The 23205-nt window shown below is 37.8% G+C and overlaps 1 protein-coding gene and 1 long non-coding RNA gene across 3 annotated transcripts in view; one reads left to right on the top strand and one right to left on the bottom strand.

Annotated features, from left to right (window-relative positions):
* Window positions 1–15019, bottom strand: part of cytip (cytohesin 1 interacting protein) — a 48939-nt gene extending 33920 nt beyond the window's left edge. The window contains exon 1 of one of the 2 annotated variants that reach the window (XM_058787717.1): window positions 14769–15019. The gene's annotated coding sequence lies outside the window, so the exon portion shown is untranslated. Of the gene's footprint in view, window positions 1–6854; window positions 7060–14768 lie in introns of those variants that run through there. The other variant, XM_058787716.1, reaches the window with a different exon arrangement.
* Window positions 10747–13757, top strand: LOC131547263 (uncharacterized). Its single transcript, XR_009272884.1, has 5 exons — window positions 10747–10836; window positions 11440–11456; window positions 11577–11642; window positions 13451–13536; window positions 13645–13757. It is a non-coding gene; the product is annotated as an uncharacterized LOC131547263 (long non-coding RNA).
* Window positions 15020–23205: the final 8186 nt, after the last annotated feature.

The raw sequence follows: 23205 nt of genomic DNA, 5'->3' as shown, positions 1-23205 counted from the left end.
AATTTGGTGCGAATGTGTCAAAGTTTCGCTGAGATAAAGCCTCAGATGCAGTTTGGCATCTTTCCAGCAAATTCGTTGATGCGCTAAATGAAAACCGTGTAATATATCGACACAAAATCCATAACTTTTTGCCAACATGGTCTGAAGATGATCCGAGTCAAATTTGCTGAAAATCGGACTAACGGTCTAGGAGGAGTTCGAAAAAGTAGCTTTTCAACATGAATCAAAATGGCGGACAGGAAGTTTAGCCAATTATTGCAAAATTGGTATCGATGTTCTCGGCATGAACCAAGGAATCTATCAACATCAGTTTGATTACAATAGGCTAATGTAAGCAAAGGTTATTAACATTTTTAGAAATTTCATTATAACTTTTGACCACAAGGTGGCACTGCCTCGAAACTTCTCAGGCTCCTTCAGGGCATCGTGCTGATGACCCATACCAATTTTCATAACGATACGTTAATGAGTTCGTAAAAGATAGCAATTTACAACAAAATTCAACATGGCGGACGCCCAAAATGGCTGACATAGGAACATTAGATCTGGTTCGACTCGGCATGATGCACTGAATCTAAAGAGACTGGTTTTGTGATTTTTGGCCAAACCATTCACAAGTTATAAGCAAAAATATGCATTTTTTGTATCTCCTGACCACTAGGTGGCACAGCGCCGAAACACTGCAGGTAGCCTCAGGTCATGCTTGTTATAACACACACCAAGTTTGGTCTCAATACGCCAAACCGTTGCAGAGATATAGCCTCAGATCCATTTTTGCGTGCTTTTCATAGAATTAGCTAGTGTATTATTCGAGAACGCTTGGACTAATCGGCTTGAATTCCATAACTTTTTGCCACCATAAATTGGTAAATTGGACGAACCGTCTAGGACGAGTTTGAAAAAGTAGGTTTTACAAACAATAAAAAAAAATAGTAAAAAAACTAAACCTTGAATTTTGGACTTCATTTGACTCGGCATGAACCAAGGATTCAGAGAAAAAATAATTTAAATTTTGTGGCTTACGGTTCAAAAGTTATTAACATAAACATGAGTGCAACTTTGGACAGTTGGTGGCGCTAGAGAAATTGATTTAGAGACTCCAAATTTGCTGTGGTTACTATTGATACTATCCTCTATCAGTGTGCCAAATTTTATAACTTTCCCGCAATCGGTTCTATGGGTTGCCATTGACTCTCTTACGGAAGAGACTCTCTTACCTTCGGTGCTCGGCCCCTAATAATAAAACAGCCAACGGTGTCAAGAGGTGCCTACGCACCTTCGGTGCTTGGCCCCTAATAACGCCAATGGTTTCAATAGGTGCCTACGCACCTTCGGTGCTTGGCCCCTAATAACGCCAACGGTTTCAAGAGGTGCCTACGCACCTTCGGTGCTTGGCCCCTAATTACTGTGGTGCTGAATTGACAAGCCCATTAGTGTTTTCCAATATACCTCATTGTCGTGGCTGTTTTCAACCAACATCACTAACCTTTCTCATATCACAGGACTTGTATAACAATTCTGTGTCACACTCACATCTGAATAGATCAAGCGACTTGCTCTACTTATCTCTTATAAATCGTGTCAGAAGCGCGGCGCACGTTCTTCAGCGCTGTGCGGGAGGCTGATCCCGCTCTGATTTGACGCGCGGCTGGCGGATGCATCGGGGAGGGCTGCTTCGCGCTTTTAGAGTATTTGCTTTATGCGGTTTCGCATACGCTGTAATTTAAAAACAGCGCCTAATATCAGGGAGGTCTCCTTCGTTTTGGCGTTCTGCCCACTATTTAAATGGAATGTCCCGGTATTCCCCATGGCCAGTAGGCGATCGCAGGCCCCCCAGACCTCTGGGCCCTATGAACTCTGTCACCCTTTTCCCCCCACTAGCGACGCCCCTGCTCGCATGTTATCTGAGACGACAGATTAATACAGTTTTATATCAGACAGTGACGGGAGGCTGAAATATGTTAATATCTGTGAAAATAGAGGAAAGAGTCCTTACCCAGATAGCACACGTACGTCTGCAAGATGTCTGTTTAAGATCTCTTGATCTGGAAAGCATCTGCTGTCTATAAACGTCTGACAGACGTCTGTAAGATGTCAGTTTTACATACATTCTAAATCATAAACATCTTAAAGACATCTAATAGACATCTATTTGACATCTAAAAGGAGACGTCCTATAGACGTATTGCAGATGAGCAAACACCCTAAAAAATACGTCTTGCAGATGTAAATGCAGACGTCAAATAGACATCTCCTAGATGTACATGTGCTATCAGGGTTTCTGTCACTGAAAATCGAATTTAACAATGTGAGTCAAATGAGTTAAAATAAGTGAATTTATGGAAGGATTTTCTGGACTATTTTCAGAAGCAATTGCAAATTGTATTTTCAATTGCGTTTTCCACATGTGGACGCATAAATTGTGACAATCCAAATGCGATTGCAAATCTTGCATTACCATTTGCATTTTCGCTTTCGCGAACGCACAGTGACTGCCACATTTCAAATGAAAAGGCAAAGTCCATTCGCAATTGTATTTCCCATGTCTTACAAGTTATGAGCCTGTCATATTTAAATAGCAATATTAATTACCACATTTGCTTTTTCACTTTCTCTGCGTCACGCATGTAACCTGCCAAAACACAAATGAAATCGCAATTCCTTTTGCATTTGAATTTCCGATGTCTACACGAAAAGCTGTCCATCATTGTGAGAAGGCGGGACTATACTAGGAGGCGTGTTTGTATTGGGAGGTGACGTCACTCACAGACGACCGTGCCGAACGCTTTGATTAACGGTGGTAATCGGTAAAGGCTCCGCTAAATGCAGCTGTCAATCAGTTCGTGTCTGTGTTAACGAACAGACAACCTTCTTGGCACAATACACAATTCTCTCTTTTTTATCCCAAATGCAGCGATTATACCCTGCTAACAGCGGGAGCCACAACGGTACGCACAATAGGTCAATATTTACTATTAACGAAACGCTTTTCACCTGTCTCAACATCTGCCACGGCTTCTCTCTCTCCGATTGACACAAATGAGTAAACAGACAGTGCAATTCTACACTTATGGTTTCCTACAAATGTAGAAAATACAAAGGATTAGGCTACAACATCACTAAACTAAATTACCCATATGCAAATCACAATTATTATTAATATATTAACAATAAAGATTAAAAATAAGAAAGATGCACATTACAAATACGTCACGTCGATCACATGAAGATTTTATAAATTTCCTACTGTAAATACATCAAAACTTTGTATCTCTGCCAAATATTGTCCTATAACAAACCATACATCAATGATGTATAAATCTCAATAAAATAAAAAAAATAAAAAAATTTGACCCTTATGACTGGTTTTGTAGTACAAGGTCACGAATGAGAAACTGTGATGAGTCGTGCAGCAGTAATAACGTAACAAAAATATTATAAAATTTCAAGCAAAATGATCATATTTATTCAAGCATTTAACATTTATAAGTTTAATTAAATGTCAGTAAAGAACTGCATAAATTATAACGATCACGAAGGTCCTCTTTCCCAAACGCGTACAGTAAGATTTAGTTGATACAGTATCAACTCCCCATCAGTAGTACTATACTGCCACCTGCTGGCGCAGTTGTGTAACTTAGAGAACAACACTTGTTATGTTGAGTTCGTGAGAAAAATAAGTCGTGATAACTAGAAAACAACTTTTGTTATGTCGAGATCACGAGAAAACAAGAAGGGAAAAAAATGCATGGCCGCTTAGATCTTTTGTAGTAATAGAGAGTGCATCACCTCAAGATCTTTTACTGTTTGCACTCCGATGGAGTCACATAAACAAACGGATACCTATTTGCCACCTATATCTTATTCCTATCTTATAATAGAGCACCTGCCTCAAGATCTCTAAGTCTGTTTTGCACTCCGATGGAGTCACATAAACAAACAGATACCTATTTGCCACCTATATCTTATTCCTATCTTATAATAGAGCACCTGCCTCAAGATCTCCAAGTCTGTTTACACTCCAATTAATGCACGTAACAAAACAGAAAATGCTGCTGCTCCTGCTCTGCCTGCCCGAGATGAGTCTTCACACAGAACATGCCACAGCCAAAGTGAATTAATATTAAAAACCATGTGCATCAATTGCAGTGTCAGGTGGCTGTACACAGTGAGAGATCTTGAGACTTGCGCGACGCTTTGGTGCCACGGGACATGTGCTCCATAACGGATTAAAACTGTTAAAATATGAAATAATATATATACAGGTGGAAAATGGGTAAATAAATATAGATTGGCACGTTTTTATTTTTTTATTTTATTTTTTTTAAATATTGAGGCAGGTGTAGAAAGGAATAAAATGTACTGTAATAAGTGTAGAATTGCACGGTCTGTTTACTCATTTGTGTCAATCGGAGAGAGAGAAGCAGTGAGAGATGTTGAGACAGGTGTAAAGCGTTTCGTTAATAGTGAATATTGTGGCTCCCGCTGTTAGCAGGGGATAATCGCTGCATTTGGGGTAAAAAAGACAGAATTATTTATTGTGCCAAGAATGTTGTTGTTCGTTCACACAGGCACGAACTGATTGACAGCTGTCTTTAGCGGAGCCTTCACCGATTACCTCCATTAATCAAAGCAATTTTTTTTTTTTTTTCCAAAAATTGTAGAAATATACAAGAACAGGGAAACAAGACATGAATGTATTCCTACAAAGAACAAACATAAAAATAAAGACAAAAACGAATATTCTGGATTTGCGTACATCAAATTATGGAATTATCTATACAGAAAAGTGCAAAAATAAAATTACATCAGTTTAGAAAAGCTGTCATAGTGCATAAAAAATGTGGCACTCTTTTTGTTATTTGTCAGCCTTAGAGATGAAACAAGAATCAAATTCAGAAAGAAAGAGGGGGAGAGACAAAGGAGATTTAAGCCACTTTTGCTTATGAATGAATTTTGCATTCAATATAAGAAAATTAACAATATATTCAACAGGTAGCTTTGGATTTTCATAAAAAATAACATCTTTGAGGACGAACGTATGGGTCACATTTGTAAGGTTAGAAACATAGGTGCTTAAGTCAACCCATAATTTGTTGGTAACACCACAATCAAAAAACAAATGGGAAGCTATATTCAGAATATTTAGAAATAGACAAATTAACTTTTAATTAACTGGGTTAAGCCTACTGGGATGGCTCTCATCAAAGTATTATATTCCTTTGGTGGGACTGGAAAATTATGGAGATACATAAATTGTTCATAAGTTAAAATATTACCAAAATCATCAAACACAGATAGAATACAGTTCAAGTTATTATTAAACCATCTAGGGAAAAAGAGAGACTTATTTCTAACAGTTATATCAGCATTATTCCAAATGAGAACTTTGTGGGGGGAGAAACCATGGACAAAACACAATTTCCATGAAAGAAGACATTGCTGATGGAAGTTAGATAAGGAAATAGGTCATTTGCCAGGCAAGAAATTACACTTTAGGCCACCAAGTTGGTCAAATATCCTATTTGGAATAAAGAACCACAGTGACATTGGATTCATAAGGCACTTTCTCAACCAATTTACTTTAAAGGTGTGTACAGTATCTGCAAAGTCCAAAAAACCAAGGCCACCTTCGCTTCTGGAATTAGCAAGCACTTCTCTTTTTAATTTGTAAGGTCTATTTTTCCAGATAAAATCCAAAAATATTTTATTAATTTCCTTTATAGCTTTATCGCTGACAAATAAAGAAAGAGCATAATATACAAAGTGAGAGAGCCCTTCAACCTTAGATAAAAGAACTCTACCAAATAATGAGAGATCTCTCTGAAGCCAGATGTTAAAGATCTGTTTAGTTTTTTTCATTTGATCAAAGAAGTTTAAATGATGTCTGCTGATAAAATTTTTAGTGATATGAATTCCTAAATATTTTACACTTTTTTTTTTTAACTGGGATACCTCCTAAGAATATATCATCCGTATCATGAATTGACATAAATTCGCATTTCGAAGTATTAAGTTTTAGACCTGAGGCACATGAAAATTGTTCAACCAATTCCAGAGCTTTTGGTAACTGATTTTTGTCCTCCAAAAACAGCGTAGCGTCATCAGCTAGCTGCGCAATTTTGATCTCCCTGTCAAATACTGAAATTCCTTTCAAATTATCATCTTGGTTAATTCTTAGAGTAACTCTGTGGCTAAAAGAAATAAAAATGGGGAGATTGGACAGTCCTGTCTGACACCACGATATATGTTAAACCTCTTAGAAGTGTCAAAGTTCACAATCACTGAGCTGTTAATACCTGTATAAAACATGGTTACAGTCTCTATAAATGCTTTACCAAATCCAGTACGAAAAATTAATTTGTGTTCTATGGAGTCGAAAGCTTTATGAAAGTCAAGAAAGAGTATGAGAAAGAGTATGAGACCATCTGAATGAATTAGATCTGAATAATCCAGCAGGTCCAGTACTAATCTTTTGTTAGAAATGTGACGGCTTTTCATGAATCCAGATCGAGATTCTGAAATAATATTGCCTAAACCATAACTTAATCTTTTAGCATATACAGAGGCTAATATTTTATAATCTAATGTTAACAAAGAAATAGGTCGCCAATTATCAATTATTAGAGGATTCTTGTCAGGTTTAGGTATGAGAGAGATGACTCCCTGTTTCATAGTAGTGCTCATATCTCCCTGACTGATGCATTCCTCATACATATTGTCAGGGAACACAGACTCAGACAGACAGTTAGTAGAAAAACCCACAACGAGTGTATTTATTGACATTCAAAGCTCTGCAGGATGAATAAGGACTGGGGAGACAAACGAGACTCTGGAGGGAATGATTGAATTACCGGACTTGGAGATCACACACACACAGCACGAAGAGGTAAGTATAGGGATCCAGAAGCGGGGGAAACAGGTGAGTGACGGAGAATATTCTGGAACATCGTAGGCGACGAAGTAGTTTCCTTGGAAGGAGAGAATTCACACTTGGTGAGTAGAATAGCGTTAGCATCTGTGATCCACGAGGGAGACCAGACTATAGCTGTGTCTAGGGATGGCTGACGCGAAGCTGATGTTTCGACAGTGTCGAGATCCCGAAGCGCAGATGTTTCGAAACACTGCTCCGAAGCGTGATTCGAAACACCCATGTCACGTGACTAAGGCGATTCGAAGCGTGTTTCGAGACGTGGCATACCTGCCGAATCAGCGTTTGATTGACAGGGTCGGGAACAAATCACACAATCGCACATCTTTCTCAACCTAACTCCCACAAAGTATAAAAGTTTACGCATCTTCACTTCGTGGGTTTTTGAGAGAGGAGAAAGATTTTGCAATATAGTGATATTTATAGTGTAATCTTGTTAATTATATTTAGGCTAGATGAAAAGTTATTATTAAGATATTGATAGATATAGGCTATAGACATTGACAGATAATTAGGATAAATATACTGATACATTCATATAGGCATAATGTAAGTTAGATAGTGACAAGCACAGCAAGTTAGAGATAGGATATCATAGGCTAATTGATACATAGATTATTTCATACTGATAGATTACATAATAATGGAAGCTCCATGCAAGAGATGCCATGCATCTGTGGTGTGGGAGCATTTCCATTTGGAAACACAAAATAAAGTGAGATGTATGTATTGTGATAGGCAGCTAGCCTACTGTAATAATACAACATCCACGATGGGCCATTTGAGGAGCACTCATCCTGGCCTTTTGGGGGGTGCAGAGGATGGTAACATTGTGCCTGTACCTAGGCCTGCTATTGACACTGCTGGGCCATCTAAGCAAGGCATACATTGTATGAAATCTAATTCAGATCACAAAGTGTTGAGACACTGTTTAGAAAATCCATATTTTAAAATAAAAATCTTTATATGTAAAAAAAAAAGAAGTCAGACATTGTGGCTTGATGTCTTTTATTAATGTTCATTTTTCATGACCAAAATAACATTTATTCATAAAGAGTTAATTCAGATGTCAGACCGATGTTTCAACACATTAGAATAGCAGAACAATAAAAACAAATTCTAAATGCTTATTATAATTTTATGAATTACTGCTTCGCCCAAGATTCGAAACCAGGGTGACAGCATTCCAGTCATGAACACTAACCACTCCCCCGAATCACTTGGCGAACCAACGAACATAGGTTATAATTCGTATATTCGCCTAACTGCTTCTCTGTCGAAACTGTTTCAGACTAATTCTTGAAAATGACCACTAGGTGTCACCGTAGAGATGGGTGTCGAATTGCTTCGAAGCCTCGACACATTTGCTTCGACTGTTTCAGTGTTTCACGAAGCCTCGCTTTGCCCACCACTAGCTGTGTCCCAAAGCTATGTGTACACACTTCGGAGGGCGCATTTTAAGTGCGAATGCGTCACACCGACACTACGGAGACTGTACCAATGTGAAGTGTACACACTCCGAAGTCCGTATATGAAGTGCGATTGCATCACAGCGTCACGACGTAAACTGTCCCAATAGAGTGGGGGAACTATGACGTCACTTTGTAGGCGGATCGGCGGTTAGCATGAAACTGGTTCCTTCGACAAAAAGCCAATAGGATTTTCCCATAGGCTTTTGGATTATCGCAAAAAATAAGCTCTGTGTTCAACCATAGTTCATGAAACTTACACGTTTTGTCCATCAAGATATCTTGACAAGATAATATATCTTTGACGAATTTTGAAGCCGAAATAAAAGCGCCAGAACTGAAAAGCTAAACTTAGGCTAACGAACTACACCACCACTGTCGCTCGCCTTCAGCGTCATCACCACAGCGCTCCCGAGAACTGTTTAAAACTTATTTTTAACATGTTCAGTGAAGGATTTACTCTGTATATGAATTTTAATCCACGCTACAGGAACCGTTTCATGAATAAATACAAAACTAGAGACAAACTAAAACTGAAATGAGACATTAGTAATAAATAGTGAATAAATGAAATAATCATAACCAAAGGACATTTAAAGCACGTATTTCTGTACATTTCGAAATAAGGTGCATTAAAAGTCAATAACCCTGCTGGAAAAACCAGCATAGACCAGCGTAATTCCCATGCTGGTTTATGCTAGTATATGCTGGTTTGGTGCTGGTTTAGCTGGTGGACCAGCAAGACCATGCTGGTCTACCAGCATGGTCTTGCTGGTGATGCTGGTCTACCAGCCTGGTCTTGCTGGTGATGCTGGTCAACCAGCATGGTCTTGCTGGTGATGCTGGTCTACCAGCCTGGTCTTGCTGGTGATGCTGGTCTACCAGCCTGGTCTTGCTGGTGATGCTGGTCTACTGGTCTTGCTGGTGATGCTGGTCACCCAGCATGGTCTAGCTGGTGATGCTGGTCTACTGGTCTTGCTGGTCTACCAGCCTGTTCTTGCAGGTGATGCTGGTCTACCAGCCTGTTCTTGCAGGTGATGCTGGTCTACCAGCCTGGTCTTGCTGGTGATGCTGGTCTACCAGCCTGGTCTTGCTGGTGATGCTGGTCTACCAGCCTGGTCTTGCTGGTGATGCTGGTCACCAGCATCTCAGCATCGGAATCAGGCCGAATGCGGCTGAGTGTTGACTCACTCGGCAGCGGCTTGCCAGAATTGAGCCAGGTCCGGCCTGGCACAGTAATGGTAATCTGGCTAGGTTTTGGATCTGTGGATCTGTGGATCTGGCCCGATTCTGGTTGAGAAACGGCACATTTAGCCACATTCAGCCGACTGTGGGCCAGAAGTCTCAGTTCTAAAATGTCAAAAATTCAGGTTTTACTCCTTATCTGAATATTTGGTCCCCACAATTAAAAATAAAAAAAAATAAAACTGTACACACACAATCAATCAATTAGGCTGTATTATAAAATTACAAAAATATATATTTATAAACAAAATACTTTAAAGTTGTAAACCTTTTGCCTGTCAAAGTTATTTATTCAATTTTATTATTATTTTAATATTTCTATTAATTTTTAGGCTGACCTCAAATGGACTTTGCTTATAATTTAAAAATGTTCCCTTAATCTAAATTGACACTTTCTGACTGTGTGTGATTGCAAAACTGATACCTCAGTAAGAAGTGGTAAACTTTACAAAATATGATTTCAGATGTTATAATAGTGATTTTATGATGTCCAAATAAAAGTACCACAGCAAATCTTCTGAAATCAGTGAGTGAAACTTTATTATTAATAACTGTAACATATATATATATATATATATATATATATATATATGTGTGTGTGTGTGTGTGTGTGTGTATGCGTCTTTGTTCTGCAGTGAAGGGCTACTGCATTTTTGTGACAAATCAGGACATAGATGTGTATAATGACAAGGGTATGACAGGTATTACAAGGAGAAGGTGACTTTTCAGAACATTCCCCCATGTCCCCACTTTTCAAAACGCTTAAAAATCACACAGAGTGGAGTGTATTGAAAATCTGAAATAGCAGAAAGTCTCCTGTAAGGGGTAGGTTTAGGTGGGTTGGTGTAGGACAATAGCACATACAGTTTGTACAGTATAAAAACTATTACACCTATGGGATGTCCCCACTTTTCACAAAAACAAACCTGTGTGTGTGTAATTTATTTCATTTTATTTATTTATTTATTTTTTTAAATAATCTAAGATGTAGGCTACAATCATTACCTCATGTTATATTTTTCCTGGCAAAAAAATAAATAAAAATCAATACATATAAATGTAACTTTAACTATTTGACACCTCACGTGCAAAGCCCGCGAAAGAACCGGAGGTTATATAAGCTGCGGTCGTCACGTGACGCGCACAGCCGGACTCTGAGTGGACGTCGCCTGATGGGAGAGCTTTCACGAGGTAAAGTATTTTTTGTGTACACAAGTATAAAATCGACGGCCTGTCATTTAAATGTACCATAAGCCTACTGTTCACTGTTCAAACGAGCCGTTCCGTCTTTGTTTTGTACGGCCCGCTCTTCAGCTCCGTTAATTACCGTTAATGCCGTTCTGTGTGACGTCATTTGCGCAGATCTGCTAGAATTGAGAAAACCTCCTTTCGTTTCACATTCATGTCGGTCAAGGTAACGTTAGTTTAAAAAAATGTAGCCATTTACAATTAATATTTTCACATTTAACTTAAGCAGTGTTGTCCCACAGATTTGTCTGAGTGAGAGCGCGCGACACTGACGCACACTGAACGCTCTCGCTCTCTCTCTCTCTCTCAGCGTGTGTGGTAGAGCGAGCGAGAGACAGAAGACTCACACAAGCCAATGTGGCCTATCCTTATGAGTAATAATAGTAAAAATAATAATATTTCTGCTTTTTAATAACAAATAATTACTATAAAAGTAAAACATGTATGCATGTGTATACACCAGGGAAGAAATAAAAGTCATATTCAAGTAAAGTTATAATTATCAAAAATGAAAATATTTATTCTTTTTTTTCTTTCTTTTTTCAGATTGTCATCCGATTGTTGTAAGTGATCAGTCAAGCAGTCATCCTGCATCTTGGATTTGCCATGTTCAGTTTGTACAAACATTATCTGATATTGAGTGAGGCTTTTTCTTTTGCTCCCCTTTGTTTGTGTGTCAGTAGCTGCTGCACCCCAAAGCCTCCACAGCACAGCACACCACACCACAGCACAGAACAGGCTTTGGCTTTGTAAGTATATATTTTTTAAGCTGACTGTCAAACATTTTCTCAATTTGTTTTTATTTAGGTTCATTAAATAAATAACTGCTGCATGACATATATTTATTTATTTAACAGGCTTGCATTATCTGATCTGTTTTAAAAGTTATGTATTTTGTAGTTTGTTGGTGAATTTTAATTATTTAATTACACAACATATTATGTGAATAGTGTAATAATGTTCCTGCTACATTTCTTCTAATATTTTTGTGATTACTTTTTCTTCCTACCTGGTCTTTATGCTAAGTTTGGAAAACCAGCTTCATGTTTAAATAGGCAAACTTGTGCCACATATACCAGACTGACACACACACACACACACATACCAGGACAGCCAGGCACAAGAACAGTTTCTTCCCCAGATTTTCAAATAGTTGTTGTCAAATAGTTAAATGTAAAATAATCTAAAAAAAATTACCCTTATGACTGGTTTTGTGGTCCAGGGTCACATATTAAGTCCTGTTTTCCTTGAAATTGAACAAAATGAAGTTTTTTCCCTTTGAATTAATGAGATTTTTCTGAGCCCATTGGCAGATATTTGTTCGTTTTGATCGTGAAATCACTTTATTTTGATCACTTTCTCAGAAAACAAGACTTTGTATAAAGTGCACTGCAAAACAAGACAGAAATACTGAGGAAGAGCATCGGTTTATTGAAGTGTGATCAGAAGGTTCAGTAAATGTTATTTAGTTACACACTTTGTTAAACGAATGAAGAAGTAATGGAGATCTGTTGAAAGTTGTATTTTCAAACTTTGAAGTGTTATTAATTTGCATTTAGAGACCATATTGACATGCTGCATTCAGTTTATCCCTTAAATCTTACATTTTTCTTTACCTTCATAAAATCTGCATAAACCCTGTACCTGCTAATATGCATCACTCAAATATAATTAAATACATATTTATTTTTTCTTTCAATTGTGCCAAGTTATAATCACTCCAATCCAAGTCATTGTGAATGAATGATCGACAGGGTCATGTATAAATGTGCCAGAATGAAGGAGTTTGTCTTCACATCAAAAAACAAAACATAATAATAATAAATAAATAAATAAATAAAATACATTTAAAAAATACAATAAAGTAAAATAAACAAATTCATTACTTTAAAAAAAACATTAACTTATACTAAACACTAAAACTATATAGATATATAAAAAAATAATAATAAAATGACTAAAACACACAACAAATTGTAACTAAACATTTAACAAAATTAAGCTCAAAATTAAGTTTGTTAAAGTGCTATAACAACAACTAAAAAAATATATATATATATATATATAAATAAATAAACGCACAACAAAATTACTAAAACTTTAACTGGAATTTTAAAATAAATATTGAAATAAAATATTATTAACTGTTAAGGTCTTTGCACACAGAGTCTGAAATTTCGTCACGCATGGAGAACAGAGGCGGACGAAGTACACAACTCCATTACTTGAGTGAAAGTACAGATACTGCTGGTCAAATATTACTCCATTACAAGTGAAAGTTGTAAAGACAGAATTTTACTTTAGTAAAAGCACAGAGGTACTTGCTTTTAAAAGTACTTAAGTACCAAAAATAAATCTACAGAACAGTTAAATGCCTTTTTATTCTCATCTTATTTTTATTGTCTGTGTGCTGTTGTTGTCTCTGTGAACTGGAAGCTTTTGACACTAAAAGAAATTGTTTGTATGTGCAAGCATACTTGGCAATAAAAGCTCTTTCTGATTCTGATGTATATTTTTTACAAATATATATTTATTTATTTTTCTGCAAATACTGCAGTGTGCTGGATGGAGAAACTGAGAAGTTTATAAACAGAAGGCATGGAAGAAGAGAGCAGGTCCTAAAACAAAGAAATTCTTCTTAAGGTATGCTCCAAATTTACCATTTACCATTGAGTTCACTGAGATCTGACTAACTGTGTCTATATGTATCCCCTCTTTATCTCTCTTTCCTTTTTTTCTGTCCTCTTTTAGGATAAACCTGAGGTCCTGGGAGTTCTTAGAGGTTCTAAAGTGTTTTTTATGCATTTGTTGATGTCAAATTTTCAATAATAAATTCAAATAAATTCTCATAGTTTTTACATTTATATGGTGTGTGTAATATTTGTGGAAACAACATTGTTAAAAAAAATACTGGCTTTAATAATACATTTTTTGTAGTTTTTAGAGAACCAAGTAATTACATGAACAGTTTTTTTCCCATGTAGGCTATATATATATATATATATATATATATATATATATATATATATATATAATATTGTTTTGGTAAATTTTGTTGTTGTTGTTGTTATTAATTAAATTAATATTGGTTTGTATTTCATATACATTTCCATTTGGTATCCAGACTAATTGTATAATCTATGCTGGCGTGATTGTGGCCTGATGCCGGCAGTGTCGGCTCAGTTTCGGCAACCGGACTCGGACCAGCGTACTCGGGCCGCATCCCATGCTGGTCACCAGCGTACCACCAGCATCCCATGCTGGTCACCAGCGCACCAGCGTACCAGCGCACCACCAGCGTCCCATGCTGGTCACCAGCGTACCAGCGTACCACCAGCGCCCCATGCTGGTCACCAGCGCATCAGCGTACCACCAGCGCACCAGCGCACACCAGCGTCCCATGCTGGTCACCAGCGTACCACCAGCGTCCCATGCTGGTCACCAGCGCATCACCAGCGCCCCATGCTGGTCACCAGCGTACCACCAGCATCCCATGCTGGTCACCAGCGTACCAGCGTACCACCAGCATCCCATGCTGGTCACCAGCATACCACCAGCGTACCACCAGCATCCCATGCTGGTCACCAGCATACCACCAGCATCCCATGCTGGTCACCAGCATAATACCAGCACCAAAACACAACATATGCTGGTCTTGCTGGTATGACCAGCTTGCTGGTCTATGCTGGTTTTTCCAGCAGGGAAATCCTTGATTAATATGAATATTTTAATTAAAAACGTATCCCCGCGTATTTAAATAACAGCAGAGTGAGCGAGTTTTTGGATATGGTAAGTTTAAGCTTATTTAGTGAACAAAGTACCACATTTCAGCTCTCATTTTGTTAGGATTGGTAATAATCGTAATATGCGTTTACCTTATGGTGCAGAGAGTCTCCGTGTCACGATAAAACAAGCATCTTCTATGGCGTCAAAACTGTGCCATTAATAACCGAGCGCGCCACTTATGCTGGCGCGCGCGGTAAATCACTTCCGCGAGAGGAAAACAGATCTACACGAGAGGAAACGGGAGCCCGCGAGCTAATTTCAAACACTCGCGCGCGCGTCACTCGTCCTCTGCGCACAATACAAGTCTTCGCGCGCGCGTGATCATCCCCCACATCCTCGCGCTCGATCTTCTCTCACCTGCTCGCGCGAACACTTCTATTTTTGTCAGTCGTGGGGCGGGGCTTGCTGTTCTAATTGTTATCTCTAACGCCATTGGTTACTTCCCCTTTTCCGGAAGTCAGCTGTGATTGGACGCCTGTGAAAAGGCCATCCATAATTTATATGAAAAATAAATTCCGTTTACTAGTGATTACAATCTTGTGATGTTACAAAGATAAAACAGGACCATAAACCCTTTTTTTTTTTGATAGGTATTTTTATTAGTTTTATATTGCACAATAAACAACAACAATACAAGAACAAAATACGTAAAATAATAATGATTAAAAAATAAATCAATAAGTAAAAAAATTAAAAAAAGACTTTTGAGAACAACAATCAGGGCATACAAGCAGTTTCAATGGAAAAATGACTAGACACTCAATAGGGGGCAGACAAGATACTAAGCATTACGTTGCTGGTCAGAGTCAGCATTACATTGGTCCAAATGATCTAGAAACGGTTGCCATATACTGTAAAACTTATTAAGATTACCAATAACTCCATACTGGACTCTTTCCATATGCAATATTCCAGTAAGATAGTTCAACCAGGTCTTAAACTGAGGAACACTGTCCGATTTCCACAGCCTCAGAATGACATGTCACATTTGTATAATTCAAATCTCTTAAAGGATTTTTATGCTGCACCAATTAGGGTAAGCAGCAACACTTCCTATAATATCTAATGTACTTGTTAATTTGTAAGAAGAATGACATCAATGCTTATATTAGTTGCTTATATACTGTCTCACCCTTATCCCTAGGTTACAGTAATCAGCTGATCCAGCTGTATCCAGACCAGACGGTGGACCTGCACCCAGGAACGACCACAACACATCCCTGACTGTCAGCGGAGACCATGTCAGCTAGATGACAGACCCCTGTGAAGACCTCATTGATGGCCCCAGCACAGATCCTCAGCAAAGACTACGAGAACCAGACAAGCCCTCTGCGCAAAGCCTTTTTACCAGCTTCACCTGTTGGCGTGATATTACTTCATGCAGAAGAAGTTGGATGAAATATTCTGAATGATATCAATCCACAATCTGACTTGTGATGCAGCCTGGAATAATCACACCACGTTCATTCGTTTGGCCAGAAGATAACTGCTTTCCTGACTGAGCCGGGTCTTGTTTGGGTTCCTTGTCACTGTTGCCTTTTGTCTTGCTTGGTTGAAGACATCTAATATTCAGCAATAGTATTGACTTGACTGCACTGACACCATTTGATAATAACTGAACTGAATTATGACACACAATGTTTTATATATGAAGAGTTTATTTGCAAAATCAGATAACTCCTTTTTTAAAATATTTTTAAAAATCATGTTTTTTGTTATGTTTTTATTGTGTTAGTTAGCTAGTATTTATTAGTTATTATTTACCTAATCAAAATAACCTGAATGCAGTTTGATTGAGATTAATTGGAATGCACAATGAAAAAACATGATTTTTAAAAATTGTTGAAGATGAAGTTATCCGTTTCTGCAAATGAACTCTTCATTCATTCATTCATTCATTCATATATATATATATATATATATATATATATCTATCTATCTATCTCAGTAAATATAATTTACTTGTTACTCTGTGGTTTAAAAAGTGTGAATGTTTATACTGTAGTGCATTTGTTCATATATATTTATATTAAAGTATTTGGTAATTTTATAATTAAAGCCTTTTTAATGTTTTTAAATGGTTGTATTTGTGTTTCACTGCTGAATTACATTTAGCAGTTTCTGGGCCACATTCGGCCCAGGGACCAAGCCGAATCTCAGCCAGATCTGGCTTAGTGTCTGGGCCAGACCTGGGCCACATAAAAATAATAGAAGTCACTCTACAGTATGCGGGACAGATCTGGGCCATGTCAATAAATAAGAGTCATTTTACGGGGCGTGGGCCGCATCTGCGCCAGAGGAAATTGTTTGAGTCGGTTTTCAGTGTGTGTGCCAGTTTTGGGCAGGGGACCCAGCCGGAACTGGGCCAGAAGCTAAGCAAGGTTGTGGCCCAGAGGTGGGCCAGACAAATTTTGCTATCTGGGAACACGGCGGATTTTATTTGTTTTGCAAAAGCTTTACAGTTTTGAATATCATGCATCTTTATAACCAACCAGCGTTGGTATAGCCATATGGCGCTGGCGCCTCACGCGCATAAAGAAACTAATAACTGTGTTTAATGTTTGTAAACATTTTGATTTATTGCCATTTTAGCCTACATAATTTCTGAATGTAATAGTAAAATGCGACGTGACTATATGTTGTTGGTTTTTTTTTCTCAAAACGCAATTTTATACAAGTAGCGTTTTTATTTTTAACAACGCACCAAACGTTTTAAATATCTTTTTTAAAAAATACTTTAATGTCTTTAAAGCATTGATAGATTTTTTTTTTTTTTTCTTTTGTTTAGTAGCCTACATTTAGGCAAATCTAGAAAAGATGATGCTGGCTGTGACTAACCACAGCGGGTATTATGTCTATGGTTAAGATACAATCTCTTGTTTTTTTTCTCCCCCCCTTTTTCTTTTTGTGTAAAGAAAACACTGTACTTTATTATAGGCAAAGACAATTTTTAAAAAAAAATAAAAAGATATTAACCGTTATTTTTTCTATTCGAACCGGTTTCGGAACGGTAATAATAGAAGAACACAGGAACAAAAATGTTAAAATATGATTCTGCTCAGAGTGAACCGATTTTTTTTTTTTTTTTCTTCTTTTTCAGGGCCTGCTGTCAGGGCCTCCCCGCTCGGCCCAAAACCATTAAAAACCGGTCCAGCGCTGGCAGATTCAGCTTTATCCTGCAGTACAGGGTCTGGTCTGATTTAGGGAAAGGAGGAAAATAAACATTGTTCATAGCTATGACAAAGTAATTAGTAAAAGAAATATTGAGGTACTTTAGTGAACTACATTGGGGGAAAACTACTAGTCATATTTAAATCCTTATTAAAGGGATAGTTCACCCGAAAATGAAAATCCCAAACCTGGAACAACTTGAGGGTGAGTAAATGATTACAGAATTATCATTATTATTTTGCATACTCTAATATACTTAAGGTATTGAGAGTAAAAGTAAAGGTATACAGTATTGTTCTGAAAAAATTATTTGTCAGGATGGTTTGTCATTAATATTACTGATGCATACTGTGTATGTTGCATTTGACTTAAGAATATGTTAAAGGTTGTTAAATTTAAAGTTACCTACTTCATAAACTGTTGGGTAGTTTAATACACAACAATGCATCATGTTGTAAAAGACCACATTTTTGTAGTGCTACTGTCCTGTGAGGAAAAAAAAAAAAAAAAATTACTTCACATTTGTATGAGAATACCTAACGAATGTACTTCCTTACAGTCCACCACTGATTATTTTGAAAATGAAAATAACATTTCTTGACAGAAAATTGACAAATTGTTACGAACTATATCAAAGGATGCAAGTGAAGAAATCGGACCGGCCATACAGGGCACTGTTCAGCTGTCACAGCTGCCGCTGAACAATGCATAATTTGTTTTTTTATTCATTCGGTTTTATTTTTGTGTTTACTTACTTGCCTAAAATCAGGGTTGCAAACCTTTCAAAATGTGTTCACCATGGTCAAGGCAATAAACTATTATAAAAATCGCACATTGGTAACATCAGTCAGCATTTGAACTGCTATATATGCGTGTGCATGATTTTGTATTTTTTCATATGCATCATTACATTATTCAAGTCAATTCAAACGCAATGCCTGCATTAAAAGTTGTAATCCAGCAAGGACGCAGCAAAACAATAAAATTTACCCGCCACGGTTTTGGCTAAGCCTATGAGGTACATCACCCGGCGCCGCCGGGGGTGAAACGTTCCCACCATCTCCTCCAGTAAAATATAAAATATAAAAATAAATGTGCAATGCTGGCTCCATAACTTTTTTTAAACGACCTGTCAGGATGGCAGCTCTCATCTCGCACCGTTGCTACGCGACAGGAGCCGCAATAGCGCAAATAGGAAATCCTGCAAAGGCGGAGCGTCTCAATCACTTCGGAGGCGTAGCCTTCGAAGTCCGTACACTCCGAAGTGTGTACACTTAGCTTTGGGACACAGCTAATGAGTGAATGCTGGGTGCGTGCTTATATGTGTGTGCTGATGATTACGTGACAGGTGTGGCTGATTAGTATTCGGGTGATTGGGACCGTTGAGTGGAGGTGGAGCCTGGTGTAGCCGTGACACATATGAAATAAAGGCAATTTAATAAACTCCCAAAAATGGAGATAAAATTCAGCTGAAAGCCCATTGATCCCAGGGGATTTACCTTTTTTCATTTTATGTAGAGCTTGCTTGATTTCATCAATTGATAAAGGAGAATCACAAATTTGACTATCAATAACTTTAATATGGTGTTTAACTAAATCAATACATTTTTCAGAAATATTATAGTTGAAATTAGAGGTATAAAGATTGTTATAGAAATTTGCAACAAAATCTGAGATTACGTTTTGGTCTTTGGAAATGACTCCGTCAATATTAAGAGCGGAGAGAGTTTTCCTCTGACCATTTCTTTTTTCCAGGGCAAAAAAATAGCTAGAATTTCTTTCCCCCTCGTCCAGCCATTTTGCACTAGATCTTGTATATGCACCTTTAGCCAAATCTAAATAGGCTTCATCAAGCTCCAAATTTAATCTTTTTATTTCTAAATTATCCTCTTCTGTAATTTTACTTTTAGCTAGTAATGCATTAAGTTTATTAACCAACTCTGAATCATTTTGATGTTTACTCTTTTTAATTTCTTTACTTCTTTTAACTGCTATATGTCTAGCTTTATTTGAAGAACTCCCATGGTTTTTTATAATCTCCATTTAAATCAGCGAATAATTCTTTGATAAGCTTGATGATACTATCATTAAATTTTTGATCTTTTAACAAGGTATTATTAAGTTTCCAATAGCCCCTGAGTCTCGGATTATCATGGATGTCACTCATCTTTATACAAACTAATTTATGATCTGATAAGGGGGCAATGGTGTGGGAACTGAGGATAGAAGAAGAAATCAAAAATAAATCAATCCTAGATCTAAGAGATAAAGTTTTATTTGACCAGGTAAAATCCTTCGTATAAGGGTTAAAGAACCGCCACGCATCAGTCAGGGAGAGATCTGTGCAAAGAGAAAAAATTAAATCATTATTCATTCCACCGTCAAGTTTAGGGGGGTATCTATCCAGATAATCATCCATACATTCGTTGAAGTCTCCTCCTAAAATAAAATAAGCATCAATATATTTTTTATTTACTTTCCTAAGTTTATCCACTAGATGAGAGAACATTACTTTGTTGGATGCACGAGTGTTATGACCACACAGCATGTTCTGAAGGTGGCATTATCTTGTTTGATTACGGTAATAACCCATCTGCCTTCATCAGAGCTCAAAGTTTCTAAAACAGTTCCTTTAAAACGGTGTAACATAATAGCAGTCCCAGCCAGTGATTGCTACCACGACTAAAGAAAATTGAGTTTCCCCATTGATTCCTCCAAAACCTAACATCCGTTTCCCCTGAGTGAATTTCTTGAAGAAAGATAAGATCAGCTGCACTTCTTTCGCAAAATAAAAAAATAGCTTTTCTTTTCACACTGTCCCACAAACCTCGAACATTTAATGTTACAATAGACAAAGATTTGAATTTGTACTCCATAAGAAGAACCACCAAACAATTTAAACGAAAACAACAAAATATAGCTTTCTTTAGTTTTACGTAAAATGTAAAGGGAGAGGTGATTAATAACCTATATAATATAATGGCATCAATGGTGGAAAAACGATTAAAGAAAAAAAGTCAAGGTTAATATAAAGATTGACAACAATTAAGGAGGAACAAACATAAAAAAAAAAAAATCCACGTTACACAACTTTTTATGCAGATAGTGTTGTCAACCGTTTTACGCGTTTTAGACAACCTGGTCTCATAAAAATACGTACCTCTGCACTACACCGTTTTACGTACCTTGCTGCACGTTTTGCCGCAGTTTCAAATAGAAACTGAGTGGCGCTAAAACACAGGTTCAATATGTGAACCCTGGGACGTTTTTATTACGTAGATATTGCTGTTTTTTTATTGCTTCAGATATGTATTGCGGCGGTTCAGAATTCAAATATCTGGGGACTGTCGCTAAAGGTTAATGCTCTATCATGTTGGAAATATGCCCTACACCAAATCCAGCCCTAAACCTACCCGATAGTGTTAACAAATGTAAAGCTGATATAAAAACGTATTAGCTGATGCAACTGTGCTATTTGAACTTCCTTTTTTAAACAGATTTTAACTGCTTTGTCGAACCGTAGTTACACGGGATTCGAACCAGTGCTTCACGTCTCCGTACTCCGTGAGCTACCGAACAAACTTATCATCTATGAAAACCCATAGATATGAAGTTGGATGTGTGCGATGCTAATTTGTGTGAAAGTGTTCATTTATTTTGGAAACTGCAGTGATACTTATTGCAACCTGATCTCATGAAAGTGCTTACAGTACGCCAAATAAAAACAAAAACTCGTGGAGATACGCAAAAATGGACTTTGGAGTGTCTATGCTAAGTGATGGGTAGGATTAGGGTTGTGGTGTAGATGCATATCATATGTACGCGAAAACTGCGTATCATATGCACGCCAACAAATTGCGGATCATATGCACGTGAAAACTGCTTATTATATGCACGCCAAAAATGCGAGTAGCATAGACACGCCAAAGTCCATTTTTGCGTATCAATACCACGAGTTTTCCTTTTTTGTTTTTGGCGTAATATTTATACGTATTTTCATGAGACCGGGCTGACTTATTGGTACATATTTCATGTCACGCTAAAAAGTGCACCCAGGTACGTAAATGCCATGAGACCAGGTAGGTTTTAGAGCACTGCATGAGAGAGGTGCAGTCACTTATGCCGAGTTCACACTGCACGATTTTCAAACTCGTCGGATCGCTGTTGTTTTCATACTGCGTGACTATCTTGGGAAGCATTCAGTCGCTGCTGTGTTCACATTGCACGATTTCACAATAGGAAGAATCGCCGACAACTCTGATCCGCAAACTACGTTTCACAACAAAACACACGCGAGAAGTGATAAATAACGCGAGAACCTGCGTGCGTCAGCCCGTTGTTCTCCAGCGAGACTGGAAGTATTAAAAAAATATAGCCCGCAAATTGTCTGTGCGCTGATTTCCAGCTACAAAAACAAAAACAGATTATGCAGGAGGGAGATGCAGGGAACAGGGATTGTGTTCTGCAAAGAGTGGTAAAGAATAATTTTGCAGTAACTGTTATGCTGATGTTGCGGCTGGTCAAGCGTTTGTGCTTGTTTCTGTATGATATATTTGTACATATTAAAATACTGATATGGTCTATAACTCCTCACCGAACTTCCCTCTGCCCTGTATCTTTGTCTCTCATTGGCTGAAGGTCATCGTGATGTAGTTTTCAGTCAGAAATCATTGCACACAGCGTGATTGTGAATCGCAGACAGCTCCAGATATTTAGCATGCCAAATATTTCACGGGCGTCAGCGATTCTCTCAGATCGCGTCTTTGGTAATTTACACAGCGCGATTGAAAAATCGGGCTAAAATCGTGCAGTGTGAACTCGGCATTAGCTTATGCGATGACATTCAGCCAATGAGAGACAAAGATACAGGGCAGAGGGAAGTTCGGTGAGAAGTTATAGACCATAGGTCACTAACAGGCGGACCGCGGTCCGGGTCCGGACCCAGAAGCCGTCCCATCTGGACCCGGACCTACATATCTAGCTTCTATTTCAACTGGCGCAGCTTTTGTAGTCTTTACGGTAGTGGACTTCGGTCCGAATCCATGAAGGCTTTTGACATAATGAAATAAATGCCAAACTTTCTAGTAAATCAAATTTATATCTAGCAGATCAAGGTCAGCTCTAGAGCCGTTTGGGTGCAGTCGTGCATGCAGTGATGAGAGCAGAGAGCGCCCTCTGTGCACAGACAGATGAAACTTTCAGTGGGTGAAAAACAATGGCATTTTCAAAAGTTAGGAAAGTTGACGAGTCCTTAAAAATCTTAAATGTTACAAGAAAGTCTTAATTATGATTTCAGGAGGTCTTAAATGTGGGGACTGAAAGACAAGAATTGAGCCATTCATTGAATAAATGAGC

Source organism: Onychostoma macrolepis, chromosome 09, assembly GCF_012432095.1.
Source record: "Onychostoma macrolepis isolate SWU-2019 chromosome 09, ASM1243209v1, whole genome shotgun sequence".
In the NCBI taxonomy this organism is placed as follows: domain Eukaryota; kingdom Metazoa; phylum Chordata; class Actinopteri; order Cypriniformes; family Cyprinidae; genus Onychostoma; species Onychostoma macrolepis.
Note: the sequence above shows the minus strand (reverse complement) of the source record. Positions and strands in the feature narration are given on the sequence as shown.